This window comes from Mastomys coucha, unplaced genomic scaffold (assembly GCF_008632895.1).
Source record: "Mastomys coucha isolate ucsf_1 unplaced genomic scaffold, UCSF_Mcou_1 pScaffold5, whole genome shotgun sequence".
NCBI lineage: Eukaryota > Metazoa > Chordata > Mammalia > Rodentia > Muridae > Mastomys > Mastomys coucha.
In genome coordinates this window covers 23,200,239-23,205,238 of record NW_022196911.1, presented here as the reverse complement: position 1 = coordinate 23,205,238, position 5,000 = coordinate 23,200,239, and the positions used below count along the sequence as shown (strand labels likewise).

General features: G+C 47.7%; 1 non-coding gene across 1 annotated transcript; it reads left to right on the top strand.

Annotated features, from left to right (window-relative positions):
- Nucleotides 1-1,340: 1,340 nt before the first annotated feature.
- Nucleotides 1,341-1,413, top strand: Trnar-ccu. The gene has a single exon. It is a non-coding gene; the product is annotated as a tRNA-Arg (tRNA).
- The last annotated feature ends 3,587 nt before the right edge of the window (nucleotides 1,414-5,000 follow it).

Below are 5,000 nucleotides of genomic sequence, written 5' to 3'. Positions count from 1 at the left end.
TTCAAAGTCATCCCCAGCTTTTTAGTGTGTTTGGGGCACCCTAAGCTATGTGAGACAAAACACAATGAGAGAAAACAGAGTTTTGGGACAATCTGCAAGGCTTCTGGCTTGCTAATAAATACCAGTTTGAAGTTTGCCAGTAGTCCTTAAGTACAAATCTGGTTCCGGGTCACCGGCCTCTAGTCATTACCGGCCTGCTTGGGTCCAACCCAGCACGACCCGAAAATTGGTCAAAAGCCTGTGGCCTCCTTGGATTCGCGGGACTAGCATTTTTCAGGTCCCTTAGGACGCAGACCAGAGAAAGGGAAGCCGTGCCCGGAACTGGCTAGGATCTCAGCTTTACGGGTCTGCGTCGGAGCCTCCCTTCTTTTCTTGCTCTCCGTAAAAATGTAAAGGATTTTTAAACTTGAGAAGACCTCTTGGAGTATGTTGGATAGGAAACATACTCCAAGAACCGCAGGCAGCACGGCCTGTAGAGTCTTGACTGAGCCCGGGCTTTCCAATTCAACGTTTCGAAACTGCAAGGCGGATTCGTGTGCAGAGAACGAATAGTCGCGAGGAGGGGAAGGAGTCCCTCTAGGGTTCCGTGAGCTGGAAGGAGGGGTGGGGACGTATGGGAACTGCTCCAGATTCTGCCGAATTTTCACTACTGGGTAAATGCCAGCTACCATGAAGGAAGAGAGGGACTCCGCTAAGGAGTCGCTTCGGTTATCTCTCGGGGGTGGGAGGGTTGTCTGGAGCCCGGATGCCCCGGAGCTCTGGTGTTTACACTGCGAGGATCCGGGCTGAATCTTCAGGGTCCTGAACGGTGGCCAGGCTTCGAAGGTGACGTTTAATCCCGGGGCTGTGCGCGTGGGAGGCGGAGAAGGCTCTGACTTCTGCGATCGAGCCTTACAGGATCAGCTGAGATCGTTCCTTTTTCAGTAGGGGGCCAGCGTCTCTTTCCGCAGCACAGTTCAGGGAGGGGCTGGGGAGGAACACCGCAAGGACCCCCTGAGGACTTTTCGAGGGCCCAGAGCTTTATCGTCGGAGCCAGTCTAGGACCCCCAATTTTGGAGTGCTACCCAGGTCTTTAGCCTAAGGCGAATGCTGTGTGCCCAGAGCTAGGAAGCCCTGGGAAGGAAGCGCAGGCGTACGTCCCTGCAGAGTGATGGGCTGAGGTTTCGGGAGCACAGCCAGAGGAGCTCAAGGTCCGCGAGGGCACAGGGCCTGGAGGGCTGTGGTAACTCAGACAAGAAATCCTGGGTAATTAAGTCCCCACACTAATTACTGGATAACACCTTAACTACTGGTGAGGAAATATTCCATTTAACATTTTTCAAGAGACTAAGAGCTTGTCTGCCCCAGTGGCCTAATGGATAAGGCACTGGCCTCCTAAGCCAGGGATTGTGGGTTCGAGTCCCACCTGGGGTAGGTTGAGACTACTACCTGGTTGGCAGGTAACATTTTGAGTTGCAAAATCAGCTATATAAACTACCGCACCCCATACTAGGAAGAAAAAATGTCAAATGCTCAGAACAAGTGTATTTGATTAAGAAATGTGATAATCTTAAGTAAAATTGTGAGACCTGGCAAACCAAAGTGTAGGGTGTGGACTTATGAGCACAATCCAGGTATGCTCTCAGCTTTCAACTTCTGTTCTTTATAGGGCTGGAAGTATGCCAGAAATACTGCTATATTTTGGGAGAGTAGGAGATTTTCATGTGTACAGGAATCTGTTTGCAAAAAAGAGGCAAAAGTAGCTGTTAGCTAAAAGAAGAGGCAAAAGGTCATCAATCGGAGAACGAAATACATTTGTTTCTTCTTTCCCCGGCCCCTGCACTACCCCCCCACCCCCCACGTAGCCCAGGCTGGCTTTGAACTCTTCTTATCCCAGCCAGCATCCTGAGTATCACCCTTACAGGAGTGACATCACATGTAACTTCAGTTTGTTTTATTAACATAGTTCAACCTCACAAAGGCAAATGTAATCTATCCTGGTCTACTGATTTGTTTGTTTTGTTTTGTTTTGTTTTGTTTTCGTGTGTGTGTGTGTGTGTGTGTGTGTTTTGTTTTGTTTTTTTTTTCTTTAATAAAACAAGCTCCTGATGCACCAGCTCCTATCAGTATGAAAGGAGGCAGACAGAAAACAGGCTAGAAGGTGGACGAGCAGGCAGACTGAAGGAAGAAAGGTCGCTCATCTGACAGTGACCTCGGGCTGAAAGGGTGGCTAGGGACCTGGGAGGGTCCAGGGAGAATGTTAATGACTTAACCCGATAATGGGCAATCTTCTGTCTGAATTTCTATTTAAGCATGGTCAATTCTGTGACTTCTATCATCCTCTCAAGGTGGGGAAAAGACTGGTGTTGGTCTATGATTTGGGGTCTAGCAAATTGGTCTGTGATTTAGTGAGCACTTTGATAGCACAAAGCCCAGATTCTTTGAGCCCAAGGACAGCGTTTGTTCCTGGAGTAAGCACATGGTAAGCACATGGTAGGGATACCATTGAGAGCGGAAGAGAGATGTCACTGGTGGACCGAAGCTAGGACAGCTCCTACAAGGCTTTGTAATTTTATTTTATACTTTAAAACCACCAGGTGGAGCATGTGTCCTTGTTACATGTTGGAGCATCTTCTGGCTATTATAAACATGGACCTTGTGAACATTGTGGAGCATGTGTCCTTATTACATGTTGGAACATCTTCTGGGTATATGCCCAGGAGTGGCATAGCCTGGTCCTCTGGTAGTACTATGTCCAATTTCCAGAGGAACTGCCAAACTGATTTCCAGAGTGGTTGTACCAGTTTGCAGTCCTACCAGCAATGAAGGAGTGTTCCTCTTTCTCCATAACCTCGCCAGCATCTGTTGTCACCTGAGTTTTTTATCCTAGCCATTCTGACTGGTGTGAGGTGGAATCTCAGGGTTGTTTTGATTTGCATTTCCTTGATGACACAATCCACAAGAAACTCAAGAAGAAGGAAGACCAAAGTGTGGATACTTCGATCCTTCTTAAAAGGGGGAACAAAATACCCATGGAAGGAGTTGTAGAAACTAACTATGGAACAGAGACTAAAGGAAGAACAATTCAGAGACTGCTCCACCTGGGAATCTTTCCCATAGTCAATCATCAGATCTAGACACTATTGTGGATGCCAGCAAATGCTGGATGACAAGAGCCTGATATAGCTGTCTCCTGAGAGGCTCTGACAGTACCCAACTAATACAGAAGTAGAGGCTCACAGCCATCCATTGGACTGAGTACAGGGTCCCCAATGAAGGAGCTAGAGAAAGGACCCAAGGAGCTGAAGGGGTTTGCAGCCCCATAGGAGGAACAACAATATGAACTAACTAGTACTCTCAGAGCTCTCAGGGACTAAACCACCAACCAAAGAGTACACATGGTGGGACTAATGGCTCCAGCAGCATATGTATAGCAGAGGATGGCCAAGTTGGTCATCAATGGGAGGAGAGGCCCTGTGAAGGTTTTATGCCCCAGTGTAGGGGAATGCCAGGGCCAGTAAGCAGGAGGGGGTGGGGTAGTGAACAGGGGGAGGGGGAGGGAACAGGGGTTTGTTTTAGTTTTAGTTTTTTTATTTTATTTTATTTTTCTTTGGAGGGGAACCTTGTAAACCAATATTTACAAGGAGATATTGTAAATAAAGAAAACATCTAATAAAAAATAAAAATTCCTATTTTCTATAAACAAACAAAACCAAAACCCAAACCAAAACCCAAACCCAAACCAAAACCAAAACCAAAACCAAAAAACCCCAGAAGGTGGGGTGGGCAAGTAAGTGAGTAATTGCGGTTCTCTAGGCTGTTCTGTTTCAGACAGCAAGTGAAGCCATGCTCTGCAAACAGGGAGTACAAGCAACACTTTAGTAAACCACTAAGGAGATCAATAGATTAACATCTAAGAATTGTTTTATTAAAGCTAGTTTTACTTTGCTGTACTCTGGGAAAGGGGCTGCTCACTCAGAGCACGCTCTAATTGCTGACTACATTTTAGATTAGGTATGTGCGCTGAGTGGCTTTCTCTTCTTTCCTTTGTTCTGCCGTCTTTTTCTATTTCCTTCCATCTTTTCCTCCTTATTTCCCTCCTCCTTCCTTCCCTTGGACTGAAGAGTGCAGAGTGGCTGTGGGTATGGGCTGGGGAGAATTACCCATAAAAGAAGTGTTGCGGGTGTTTGTGTTCTGGTTAGAGCATCTGCTGGCTCTAAACTACAGACTCGTCAACCTGGAGGACGAAGGGAGCGGAGGAAAAAGGCAGTAATGGAGTCTAAGCTGGAGCCACCAGCCTCTGTTCTGTTTTCTTAATCTCTTCTATTCTAGACAGTATCTCAGCACATAGCTCAAGACGGGCTTGATGTCTCTCCCCACTCTCCCTCATGCTCTTTCTCTCCCCATCTCCTCCCACTTTCCCAGGCAGGCTTCAAATACAATACACAGCCAAGGGGGGCCTCAACCCCTCCCCCACCATTTAAAAGATTTATTAATCATTTTATTTGTTTCAATAAATGTTTATTCCCCTTCCTGAGCCCCACCTCTGCCTCCCCTTTGTCTCCAGGAGGGTGCTCCCCTCCCCACTCATCCACTACCTTCTCACCCCTTTAGCATCCCCCTACTCTGGGGCATCAGCCTCCATAGGACCAAGTGCCACCCCTCCCACTGATACCAGATGAGGCAGTCCTCTGCTGTATATGTAGCAGGAGCCATGAACCCACCCATGTGTACTCTGTGGTTGGTGGTTTAAGTCCCTTGGGAGCTCTGAGGGTCTGGTTAATTGATTCTGTTGTTCTTCCTATAGGGTTGCAATCCCCTTCAGCTCCTTCAGCCCTTCCCCTAACTCTTCCCGGGCTCAGTCCAATGCTTGCTGTGAGTTTCTGCGTCTGTCTTTGTCATGTGCTGGCAGAGCCTCTCAGAGGACAGCCATACCAGGCTTCTGTTTGTAAGCGTATCTTAGCATCAGCAGTGGTGTCGGGGTTTGGTGTCTGGATGGAATGGGTTGCACAGTGGGGCAC